We start from the raw sequence: 13,527 nt of genomic DNA, 5'->3' as shown, positions 1-13,527 counted from the left end.
CTAAATCCAACTTAATAAGCTAAGACATCATAATCCTACTGATCTCCACCACAAAAACATTAATATTGTCTTATAGTTTGATTCAGACCCAGCATGACCTCCACCAGAACATCCAGGGCAGGCCTCTGAACCCTAATACAAATCCCCCAACATTCTAACAGCACTTAATGCACCACAACATACACTTTCATAGCGCCCTGTTAAAGACACAAACAGAAATTTTCACCCAGAGCTTTTCTATGCCCTTGGAAGGCAGCAGTTCTTACCAATAACTTTAAAACAACCATCAACATGCTGCTAACAAGCAAAAACCAATTCTGGCTGGAATTTCTTCCCAACAGCTTGCTAATTTTACAACTTTTTCCCTCTCATTACTTGTGCAAGAGCTCGATTGGTCAAGGCAATCCAGTTTGCCACTTCAATTTATAAATAAAGATGACAGTCACACCGATTAATCTTGTGAACAGTCTGATATTTTCAGACATTCGAATGCACTGCAAGAGCACAGCTCAAATCCTGAAGGCCTTCCTCCCATATTCACCTTAATACTAATGTTTTGTTCTGAAGTGACAAATAATTGATAAATCAAGAACTGTTGCAGTTACTTATATTCATTTCCTGCATGTGACAAAATCATGACCTGTGAAAGCAGCTCCCTCTTTATTTTCCTCTTAAATTGTGTCTACATTAAGTTCACAGATATATGTGCTAGTGATCTTGATTCCTACTGTGGTGTAATGCTGCAAACACTGTTGGCAATGAGCAATAGACCTCTCGTATATTTCATTCCAGATCCCTAAATACAGTCAGCCCAAAAAAGAATGAGAACTTTCTCATTAAAATCTAGAAAGGGATTTATATGTAATTTTTCTGGTTCAACTATGAAGTCTGAATTCTAACAGCCTTAACTTACAGCGAAGAATTTATACCCCACAAAAAGTTAGTTCTGCTTAAATTTAGTATCATTTTCAGCAAATTTTTAATCAGTTTTGATCTCTAATGGCTGCAGTAGGCACCCGTGGTAGAGAAGTGAAGCAATTTAACTTAATTTTATAAAAGTTAAAATTGCCACACATCCCTAACACCCACATTTAAATCCTCCTTCTTGTTGATTAAGCTTGCACCATTAAGTTTTAAAGCTAAGTCTGCATTAGAATCTAACAAAATCAATGCAACTACTTAAGGATATAAACTTTGATTCTATACAACTCCTATTATTGATGGCACCCTAGCATAGGCACATTTTCAGAAATAACAAAACTTTTTCAAAGTTATCTCTGAAAAAAGAGTAAGAGAACAGTGTGTTTTTTTAAGAAAATGCAAACATTCTAAAAAGGCATTTTCAATTGTATAGTGAAAAGTTTATCCTTTGGCTACGCAGAAGCAAGCAGAGCATTTGCCCATGAAATTATTACCATGAAAAGCAAGATGAAAACACTAACAGCTAACAAATGAGGAAGTATTTCCTAAAATCCCCTTTTTTCCCCCTAATTCAGTCCTCCTAACTTTAGATAAAACTTTCAAGTGACAGCCTCCACTGTCTGTGAGACTAGAGGAGCTTGCAAATTTACATATGAAATTAAGTTTAAAATACAGAGCAAACCAGGGTGAAGTAAGGTCAGACCACCAGTCTTAGATCTGAACTCTAATCCCCATTAAGATATTGTACAACCTGAGACACAGAAAAGCCAACAAAAAGCCAAGTTCCATCAAATGCATATTAAAAATACAAGAAGTTTCTGAGTTCAGTTATGGCTGAAGTTGCCTTACTAATAACCCAAATTTTTGTAGATCCCTGCTTTAAATTTAAAAACTTCACTTTTGTCGACCTTGTATATTAATTAAACAAGTACATGTGGGTCCCAGTAGCAAAGCCACCAGTCTCCAATAAAATGGGAGAAGCATGTCCATGTCTTCAAAAGACAAGTACATTACCCAAGCTGAGTGAGAAGCTCCCCACACTGCAAAAACTTTCCACCATCATGATCCTCACCATCCTACATGTAAATTCATTTCTTCTGCACAATAACACCAAGCTTGAGACATACAGCAACATAAACTAGAGCAAATCTAATGAAATCCAAAGACAAGGAGAATTATATACCACCTTTAGGTACTTCTAATTTAAATGAAAACAGAAGTCAATGGTATTAAACTGATATTCAAATCCAGCACATGACTAAAAAGATGTCAGAGAAAATATATTTTCTTAATCCTTTATTCTTAGTCTTGCTGTCAAGAAATGCTTTGTATCCACTAGATCAAACTAAAGCAGGGAACCTTTTGACTCTAAAACCAGAAGAATCCAAAGGGGAAGAAAATGAGATAATATCATTATTTTCCCTGAGATTTTGGAAGAACATCACATCAAAGTTACACTGTTTATTCAGGAACCATAAAACTGTTTGGGTTGAAAGGCACCTTTAAACATCACCTCGTAGCCATTCCTCTGCCAAAACCAAACATCTTGCCCTCTTTCCTTTTAAAATTTATGTTCTTTGTCCTGTCACTACCGGCCTTCATAAAAAGTATCTCTTCACCTTTCTCATAACCCCCTTTATACACTGAATGAAAGCCTCAATAAGGTCACCCTGGAACCTTCTCCTGTGCAGGTTGAACAACTGCAACTCTCTCAGCTATAGGAGAAGTGCTCCATTACTCTGATCACTTCTGCAGCCCTCCCTTGGATCTGCTCCTATAGGTGCATGTCTTTCTTGTGCTGAGTGCCACACAAGTGGATGCAGTACTCATTGCAGTACTGCAGTACAGGTAGGGTCTCACAAGAAGGTGAGAATCACCTGCTTCTTTTTACAACTTTGGGATACAACTGGCAAAGAAAGTAGTGCAATTTTTGAGAGAGAGACACCAACTCTGGCAAAAATTTACATAGGACTCTATACCTATTCCCTGAAGTGCAAAGTTAAATTATTATTATTTTCCTATTTCCACAGTAGCCTTAACTCATTTTTCTAAGGTTCATAGATAAAGAGGAATTTGAAAAATGCTACATTAAATAAAGTGGAATGTAATCAATGTTTGATTTAGTTAAAAAATATGTATTTGATTTTGACTTTTATAATTTACAAGAAGATGTAAGGCAGCAACAGGAAGAGGTTCTGTCTTGTGACATCAGAGGTTCTGTGGGTAAAGAGAAAACTGACTGAGAACTACCCACTGAACAACGGATCATTTTCTAAAGCAGTGCTTTTTCCAGAAGCAGGGATAATGCAACGAGTGTTTAAATCTGTGGTTACATTAAAGGCTACAAGTTACAGCACTATAGCAGGGCACATCAGCTCAGAGCAGTTTTATTACCAAGTCATGTAGTCATGTCTGTAACAGATGTGGACTGCAGCGCTGTCAAAACATGAACAGTCACTCTGTTCTTGTTCTAGTAGTTCTTCTGTTGAAAAACTTACAACTCTTACAATAAAATAATAAGTTGCTCATGTAGACAAGCTCAACACGTCTCTATAATTTTCCAGTCGTTATATTTTCTAACTGAAAGTTTTCCTTTATCAAGCAAGGGAAACAGCAGTCTCCATAACAAACCAAAAAAGTAGTAAGTTTGCATGCTGTATAGATTATAATTTGTAATCAGACCTCTAAATGTTGGTTCCAACAGCCACTTCTTTACATGGAGATAAGCTTGAAAAATACAGTTAGCTAAAATTTTTCTATTAGTGTACCCTTACCTAAAAAACATGCTAGCACCTAAGTATACTGTTTAAAATGAGATCATGCATTCCTAAAGCACATGCACAATTTCCACAGCCAACTTTTTCATACTCTTTTTTCTTCCAGGTCTGTGCATCAGGAAGACTGTATCAACCTGCAGGCTGCTATGGCTGCCTGTGCACATCCTCCTGATATCCCATCCAAGCAGGATGTTTTCCTTCTCTGTTTTAATTCTGATGCACAGAGACAGACCCTATTGGACAGCTTGGGAAGTACAACAGCAGAGCTGGTAACATACTGACCTTTTACTAGGAAATCCCTCACTTCATATTCAAAATACAAATTTTTGATGTTGAGAGTGGTCTAAGTGCAATTGGAACATTTTTAAAGTTGTTTAATTCACTAGAATTTTGTGGGGTTTTTGATTAATTAAAAAAGAAAAAAAACCCAAACCTCAGTGGCAAGAGAGAAGATTCCAGGTATTCCCAATTCATGCAACCACTGGCACCTGGAATATGACTCATCATTAAGTTAGGCCCTACTGAAATAATTGTAACTACACAAAACTAGGCACTACCTAAGAAACACGAGATGAAAAGCAGTACTCCGAGATCTTAACATACAAGTTGTAGGATAACACTTTTTAAGCTGAGTATCTGAGAACTTTCTCTAAGGACTCAATAATACATCTAAAATCCAAGAGCTTGCACCAAGACTACAAATAAGCTAAATCAAAAAAGAGGCACCCCCAAAGCAGTATCCAAAGATGTGCATCCATTTAGCTTAAATGAACTTAGGTTATTTAAATTAAAGCAATGCAATTTTCTCATGCTGAGAGTTCGAGTAACAGGCCCAAGTTTTAAGTTCAGTTCAAGCCAGTATACAAAGGAGTAAGGCGGAAGAAGAATCTTTTTGCTAAACCACTACTTTTTCAGCCAAGGAGTAGAACACATATGCCTAATATAGGTACCCAAACAGAGACTGTTTTCTACATGATGCCTGGATAAGCAATGGAAAGCTTCCTCCAGAGACATTGTTAACGCAAGGCACTGAACCGGGATTCTAGAGTTAGGTGTACAAATTACTCCCGAGATCAAATGTGTTCACCATGCCTCCACGGGGCAAGCGTGTTCAGTGTTTAAATTGCACCTCAAATATGTGGTCATGAGGTGACTGTGAAATGTAAGCAATTTTAAAAACCAAAGCAACTGAGACAGACACAAAATAAGAAGTTGGACAACAAATACTGAAAACAAGAAGTTACAAAGCAGACGGAAAAGACTTCTTTCTGGTCAAGTCACCAACAGAGATACAAAGTGCCAATGCCACAGGGGCACCTAACCATCAACACAAAACATTACAGCAGCTCATTGTGAGTAAAAGCTACATACCCTGGTACCTGCATAGTATCTTACTGCTTCCCCAAAGAGGAGGCATCCCAAATACATTCCATATCAACTAAGGACCAATTCACATTATGGTATTACAAACATTATTTAGCCTAATTCAAGCCATGTAGCCGCCAGGTATTTCTGGCCCCTGGGGAGTATTCCTCCCAGTCCTGCCAAAAAGGATTTCCAATACAGAGGTTTTTTTCTCCCTGAGCAGCACCAGGGCACATGCCTGTATTAGGGCTGAGGTATGTGATTATATATGAACACATGTACCGAGGGAAAGGTTGCTGAGGAAGTAAAAAAGCAAAACAAAATAAAGTAAAACAAGCAAGTCATCTCTGCCTTTTCAGTGTTTAACTCTACCCCAGCTGAAAACAGAAGACGAGTATTCAGATAACCTAGGGTAAAATTCCTTTCTCCTCAAAGGCATAGCTAGAGGATTTAAATACAAAGTGGGGAGACAGCATATGAATCTGCAAAGGAAAGGAGTATGTGGAAAGAAAAGAGTATTAGGTGAGATCATAAGGAAGGTTTTAATGACAGGAAAGTAAGATCAGAAGGGCAAAAAAACATGAAGAAGGAAATGGTTACTGGGAAAAAGAAAACTGGAAGGGGAAAGGTAACAGAGGGATAATGATGGTGCGGGAATATAACTTCAAGAGGAAACAAGAAGGACGGGGAAAGGATCCTAAAAAGGACACAGTTAGCTTGCAGTGGCAAAGTTACAGGGAAACAAATGAGCTGGTTATTTGAAACAACAAAAAATGCAGGACTAGTCACCTGGATAGAGACAATAAATAGACAGACAAACAAAAGGTTACAGGGGGCACCTTCTCTGGTAAGGCCACAACAGTAGGTGGCAACAAGGGGAAGCCTGGTGCACAGTCCTAGAGAGCAAGAGCAAGCTAGAAAAGGCGACAAAGACGAACTGTGGCAAATACCCCCCAGCCACGATGGTACTAGGGGCACTAGGGAATTTCTCTGGGTACAACCAAAAAGCTCTTAGACAGACCTGAGCATCACTAGGGCTGTGGGGATTGCTAGGATACAACAGGGTGAAAGGAAGCAGCACAGAAAAGGACAGGGAGGACAGTGAGCAGGTGAACACCCCAGAACAGTGCCCGGTAAGGTTATGGACAAAAGCTCACAGGGAAAAAAGAGGGCAGAGGCGTGGGACGAGCAGGGCCTGGGATGACTGGGGTGGGCAGTCCCGGGGCCGAGAGGCACAACGAGGGCTGCGGGAGGACGGTCTGAGAGCCACCGGGGCGGAAAGGCTGGGGCAGCCACCGAGGCGCCCTGGCCATGCGGGGGCCGCGGTCACGGGGGAAGGCCGGGGAAGGACGGAGAGAGGGAGGGAGCGAGCAGACCCCGGCGGCCGGGCAGATCCTGCGGGGCCAGGGCAGCCAGCGGGGCGCTCCCGCACCCCGGCGGGGACGATGCGTTCTGAGTGCGCAGTTCGCGGCCTCCCCGCTCCGGCCCGGCCCGCGGCTCCGGGGCCGGATCCACCAGCGGGCCGGGCAGCCACCACCGCCGCCCCCGCGCTCCGGGGCCGGGAGCGCGCCCGGGAGAAGAAAGGCAGGCAGACGGGCGGGCCGGGCCCGACCGCCCCTTCCCCCGTTCCCCGCGGCGTGACTCAGTGCCGAGCCCCGCGCCGCCGCCTTCGCGCCCTGCCGGGCCGGGTCAAGCTGGGCCGGGCCTCGCTGCGACACAACGCCGCGGCCTCCCCGCACTCACCAGCATCGCGCGTCCCGCAGAGTCAGGGCCACGTCCGCCCGCCCCTTCCGCCTCCGCCGGGCCCGGATCCGCCGCCGCCGCCTCCCCCCGGCTCGGCCCGGGGATCGCGGAGGCGCCGCCCCTCGCAGCCGCCCCGCCCCGGCTTACGGCGGGCGGTGGAACCGGGCGGGCTGCGGCTCCCCGCTCCGGCAGGGCCCGGTGGGGCTGGGGCTTGGTCTCGGCCGCGGCCTCTGGTGGAGCCTGCCCGCTCGGCCACCCGCCTGAGCCGCTCGGCGGGAGAGGCCGCCCGCCATCTCCTTGGCTGCCAGGCCCTGCCCTGCCCTGCCCGAGGGGTCGTTGCTCCGACCCCTCCCCGGGCTAGTCCAGTGCCGGAAGAGCTGAAAGATGAGCTGAAAGACTTGGGAGTGATGGTTGATGAAAAACTCAACATGAGTCGGCAAGTGTGCGCTCGCAGGCCAGAAAGCCAATCGAACTTGGGCTGCATCAAAAGCAGCGTTGGGGCCAGCAGGGCGAGGGAGGGAATTCTGCCCCTCTGCTCTTCTCTAGTGAGACACCACCTGGAGTGCTGTGTACAGTTCTGGTGTCCCCAACATAAGGACATGGAGCCGTTGGAGCAAGCCAAAAGGAGGCCGCGAAGTTGATGTAAGGACTGGAGCACCTCCCCCATGAACACAGGCTGAGAAAGCTGGGCCTGTTCAGCCTGGATAAGAGAAGGTTGTGTGGAGACCTAAGCAACATTCCAGTGTCTGGAGAATCCTAGAGGGAAGCTGGAGAGGGGCTCTTTGTCAGGAACTGTAGTGATAGGACGCAGAGTAATGGGTACAAATTCAATGAAGGGCATTTTAAGTTAGGCATTTGGAAGAGGTTCTTAACTGTAAGGGTGGCAAGATGCTGGAACACGGGAATAAGTTGTCCAGGGACATTGTGGGTGCCCCAACCTTGGTACTGTTCAAGGCCAGGTTGGATAAAGCCTTGAGCAACCTGGTCTTGTGGCAGGTGTTGCTGCACATGTCAGGGAGTAGATGATCTTTAAGGTCCATTCGAAACCCTTAAGATTCATGATGTGTTTCAGGATGAGATCATTCGACATGATAAGATTTTCCTCCATCCATAGCTGAGCTGCTGCTTCTGTATTTATGAGAAATATGGGTTTGTAAAGTGTCCTGGACACAGTGACCTTTGTGCACCACACCAAGTCTGGGAGCCCAAGTGGATGGTACAGCTGTGGTTGACAGTGTGTCTTTGTCAAGCGAGTGTTAAACTGCGAAGCTCCTCTGAGTTACTCACATCAGGAGTCATTGCCTATTAAGTGCATGAACATTGCCTTGAAAACTTTGATTGAAGTGTGGCTTTTGTAAGAACATAGAAATCTTTCTGTAATTATGAGTTTCAGAGTAGTAACAAGACAACTTGGAAACAACACTGTGGAGAGAAGAAGAGGGTAGAAATTAAGAGAAAGGTATTATATTGTTCAGCTGTGAGCTGCTTGGAAGATGTGTTAAGGTATTTGGTCTGACTTATTGAGGGATAAGAAGTTACATGAACTTGTTTGCAATCTGCAAACAAATTTAAGCAAAACTATCTACTGTAGATAACTTTAATGTATGATGATAAAACATAAACCTCCAATCAAATTTGCATCACTTATATGTGGATTGAAAGTGGGGCAGTTATTTTTTTTCTAAGAGTATGAAATTGATGACACAAAATCATACTAAAATTAAGACACGTTTCAGAAAAGTAGTATTTTGGAGTCAGTTCTGTCTCATTTATTCCTGAAGAGTGGAATTATATTGCTGGACCAGTGTTGTGAAGGAAAAGAACAAGATTTGTAAAAGATGTCATAAAAAGTTTTTATCCTTTATATTCATATCAGGAGTTAAACCCATGAAATTCAGAAGCTTCATGGGAAAGGAAAGAGAAATGGGGAAGCAATAGGAAGAAATGGAAGATTTCTTTTCAAAATGCTTCACTTGCATTCTGGTTCTACCAGCTGTTCACCTTTTCTGAAAATTTGCCTTCTCAAAGCTAATGGTCCTTAGTCATGTTAGCGTTGGAAAAATTATTTCCCTGTATAATAATGCCTTCCCATGGCCCAGCCTGCTGAAGTGGACACAGGCAAAGTCAGTGACACAGCTCTTCCAATGAAACAGTGCTGACTAAGGAGCACTGTCTGAGGAACTGGTTTAATGTGCAGCAGGGACACTGTCTCAGTCGGCTGGGTGGCGTCACAACGCTTCTATTAATTTTGCCTATGTAGATGTGCTTTGCAAATACCATTCCTGGGCATGACTAAATTTCTGATTTGCTGACATTTGTGAATTGTAGTAGAGGAGCATTTGTGTGGGTCGGCATCAGCATGGCTAGTTCTGCGTGGTGTGTTAAAGACTGGGACAGTGAGGGCAAACAGAATAGTCTGTGGGGGAAGGAACCAAATTCAAAGGAGGTCGGACTGATTATGAAAAATAAGAACTGATATAAGGACTAGTCTTGGAGAATTAAGTTTTGGTGCTGTATTTTACAGCAGTTGTCTTTGCAAGAGGTAAAGGCATCCTTGTTTTAAAGCCTAAAACAATTGGACAATAGGGCTATGGATAACAAGGAAAGTGGAAGAGAATAAAATAAGGAGGAACGAAATAAGGGGAGAAGGAAGGCTGGAATTGGCACCATCTTCCACTAAACTGGTGGTGGTTTTTTTTTTTTTTTTTTTTTTGTTTGTTTGGTTGGTTGGTTGGTTGGGGTTTTTTGTGTTTTTGTTGTTGTTGTTGTTGTTTTGGTTTTTTTTGTTTTTTGTTTTTTTTTTTTTTTTGTGTGTGTGTGTGTGTGTTTGTGTTTGTGTTTGTGTTTTTAACTGCAGTAAAAGCCTAAGATATGACAGTTTGGAGTGTTGAAATTTGTTTCTCTTTTTCTCCAGGGTTGCATTATGATTTGTGCTCACTTTATAGAGGCAAGGCACAGTTCTCTGATTTTATTTGCGGTAGTGGTAGCTAAGTTGACACTCTAAAAAGGTAGGCCATGAAAAAAGCCTCACTAGACAATTTGGATATGGTGCATAAATGTGGCTCCATACATCCATTGAAAGAATTCCAACAGCAGGGTAAGTGGTCACAGAGAGAAAAGGGAATTGAATGCAGGGAATTGAGTGCCAAAATATCTATTACCAAATTACTCATAGCAGGATGGCTAATGCATTTTAAATTGTCCAGTGGAATTTATGTACTTTGCATGAAAGGAGAGAAGCTTCCCCTAGAGACTGAGGCAGCCATAATTTCAAAGACAAACTTCATGAGAGAAATCCACTCTGTTTTACTAAAATGAATTTGCGGTGCTGCTGAGAGGGGCCTGTTTTCATAATGACTTGCAGGTCTCACACTTGTTGCATCAGCAGTGAATCAGCATACACTATGCACGAAAATTATCATGACAATGTTTGCTGTCGGTTTATGTAGGTAGCTCCCTCAGCAAAGAAGAAAAGCCTGAGTCATTCAAAGACACAGAGTTGCAGAGGCTGCTAGTTTATTACTGCTGTCAGGAGTCTGGGCTAATTTGGAGGGATACTTTCCCTGCTGGTTACATATGCAGTGATGGTCTGAAAACAGCAATTATATCACTCCCTCCATACAACCAGGAGGACGGGCTTGGTATAGGCAGGCTAGATGACAATGAGATTTGGTAAATGTTGCATGGCTGTATTTACCATCTCTTGCTTTTTCTGGCAGATCTGTTTTCCTTGGTGTTTTGGTCAAGAATGTTTGGCTAAGCTCTTAAGTGGTAGTTCCCCATTTAAATGCTCTATTCCCGCTTTTGAGCTGGGCGCAATTTGCTCTCTAGCTCTGAGAGCCTGTTTTTGAGCTAGTGAGAGGCTACAGGTATTTTTCCTCTTACTGTTTCTCCTTGGTAGGGTTGCAAGCTAATATATAGGAAATAAAAAACAACACGTTTGGGAAAGGGATGCACGGTTATGTACAGTATGTGAGCATACTACCAATTTCTTCAGCTTTTGAGTAGAAAATCTGAGTTTCAGGATTTTCCATGATTGCTTGTAAATCAGTCTTGAGCTCAGTGTGTCATGCACATTTATACAAAGTGACTGAGAAGAGATATCTTCTGTGCTTTCATATTCAAAGGTGCCCAAAAGAATCTGTGAATGACAGATGATACTCCACTACTCTGCTGCCTTTTGTACTGTGAGCCTTGTGGGAAGGTGAAAAACATTTTACAGAAATCAAATTGTTCTTCACCAAGGCCAGTCTCTGCACATGTCAGGCAACTAGTGCCAGGCTCCTATATTGAATAAAAAGGCAGCCTAGGAACGCTCACATACACGGTAACCTTTGGTTAATCTGCTCCTTTTATAAGCACAGGCCAATGTTTTTATTGTAGAGCACTCTGGCTGTATCACCAGCAGGAGAAATACAATGTGTATACAGACGTGTATAGAGGGCACACGACCAGCTCTCTTCAAGCCTTCTGGTTTTTTTCTCTTCTCTGACAGCCTGTCTGTCACATGGAGGATTGATTTTTTTAGAGGTTTGCAGCAGTCTGAATTCCAGTCTGAATTAGAGCAGAGAAGAGGAACAGAGAAAAGTCGTGTTAGAAGGGAGCCACAACCATATTTTCCTCCATGAGCACTTTGGCCTAATCACTTCTGGCAGTTCTGACCTCAAATTGGGATGTGGAGATACGCAGAGTAGGATCACAGGAAGTGAAGCATCGTTGCCCATCCAAAGACAATTAATGTCTCTTTGTGTAGAAGATGAGCAAATATTCACCTTGTTCTCAACTTTAGGATATTTAAATTCCAAAATGGAGAGTATTTGTTCATACATCTAAAGGCACACATGTGCTCTGGGAATTCGTAATAGAAAGAAGATGGTGGTAGTTTTTTTTTGTTGTTTTGTTTTGTTGTTTGGGTTTTTGTCGTTGTTTTGTTTTGTTCTTTGTAATAATTTCTAGACTAAAATCTTTCAATCAAAAATGGTCTCCTTCTACTAATGCCTCTGCTATCTACTGTGGCAAATAATGCACTGCCTTTTTTTCCCCCATCCTGTTCTTCATTGGGCTGAACGTTTCTCTTGGGCCTGAGATTCAAGACTTGGTATTGGTTTAACTCAGAGCTCTTCCTTTGTAGGAGTTTTTACAGACTGAGAGACAACCTTGGTTGTGCTTTTCTTTTTTTCTTTTTTAAATTTTGAGTAGCAACTAATCTGCTAATGTAGCAGAACTCTAAGTTTTATTGATCTTTAGGAAAGCTAGTATTCCTTTTGTTTGTTTTCTGTAGTCGTTTGATATTTTGTGATGATGAACAGACAGAGAGCTGTTCACAGACACAGCATGTGTAACGAAGGAAATTTATGTTCTGTATGAACATTTTTCATAGAGGAACACTGCTCTTTGGGCTTAACTTGTTTCTCACTATATTTTTACCTGAGGGAGGAAGAACAAGGAAGAGCAGTGTCACAGGAACGAGCCACAGCTCAGCTTTTCACACTCAGCAGATTCAAAACAAGAGTTTATCCTTACTGTATTCTTCCTCAGGCTGAAACTTCAGGCCTTCCAAGGCTCACTTTCCTTGGTTTGAGCCCACTGAGTTGCTTCACAGGACACATTCTCTTGTAGGGCAATAAAATTCTCTCTGATCAGCATTGAGTCTAGCCTCTATGCAGAATTCCTAAAAGCAGGAAGGTCTAGTAGGGAACATGGCAGGAGATTTTTTGCAGTTATTTAAATACTGACAAGCTTCTTATTTTTCCTTCAGTGCCATGATACTTCAGAGTTTATGTGCTTAAACCTTATGGTTTAGGTCTTTTAGAGGTTTTTAGTAAGAAAATAGGTGGAAGAAATATTTGTATGCCAACTTCTCACTAGTTTGACAGGTAAACCTAGTGAATTGTAGTGTATTAAATATGTGGGTGCAAATTGCAAGAGGGGAAATTTAAGTGAGGTATTAGGAAAAAGTTCTTTACTATGAGGGTGGTGAGGCACTGGAAGAGGTTGTCCAGGGAGGTTGTGGATGTCCCAACCCTGGCAGTGTTCAAGGCCAGGTTGGATAAGGCCTGGAGCAACCTGGTCTAGTGGGAGATGGCCCTGCACATGGCAATAGGGTTGGGACTAGATGATCTGTAAGCTCCTTTCCAACCCCTTAAGATTCTGATTCTAAGACAATCACAAAGAGAATGGTTTTTAGTAAGTTAATGTGTTATCTGTACATGTCAGTGTATGGCATCAATGTAAGATGAATGTTGGCAGGAATGGTAAGAAGACAGGTGGTTTGTGTGGTCAGGAAATCAGATGATACCTGAAAAGCTGTCTGAAATGTAGCCTTTGCTACAGAAATCTCTGCAAGTCCCTGGTTTTGATATTTGTGGTGTGGGTCTGTGGGTACCTAAGACAGTTACAGGAGCTCCAGCATGTCTGGGAGATCTACAGGCTTTAAAGATTGCTCTTTCCATGAAAAGACCCTTGGTGTGGGACTGACAGTGAGGCTCACAAACAGACACATCAGCCAGTGCCAGAGGACACCAGTCCTTCACCTGACACAGCAAAACTCAGTGGTGCTGCCCTTTACTCAGCATGCAATGTGTTTCTCTAACGCAGAGATCTCAATCCTTTGCCTCTTTTCTGCCATGGCCTGGCTCTTCTCCCAGGTAGGGAGGTCACTATTTCTTGAGCTTTTACTTCTGGGCTTGACCCTTCCTTTTTGGTACCAGTTCAGGACATG

The 13,527-nt window shown here is 42.7% G+C and overlaps 1 protein-coding gene across 1 annotated transcript in view; it reads right to left on the bottom strand.

Moving 5' to 3' along the window:
- Positions 1 to 6,916, bottom strand: part of CUL1 (cullin 1) — a 53,721-nt gene extending 46,805 nt beyond the window's left edge. The window contains exon 1 of the mRNA XM_040065031.1: positions 6,807 to 6,916. The gene's annotated coding sequence lies outside the window, so the exon portion shown is untranslated. The remainder of the gene's footprint in view (positions 1 to 6,806) is intronic.
- Between the last annotated feature and the right edge of the window lie 6,611 nt (positions 6,917 to 13,527).

This window comes from Hirundo rustica, chromosome 1 (genome assembly GCF_015227805.2).
Source record: "Hirundo rustica isolate bHirRus1 chromosome 1, bHirRus1.pri.v3, whole genome shotgun sequence".
NCBI lineage: Eukaryota > Metazoa > Chordata > Aves > Passeriformes > Hirundinidae > Hirundo > Hirundo rustica.
Note: the sequence above shows the minus strand (reverse complement) of the source record. Positions and strands in the feature narration are given on the sequence as shown.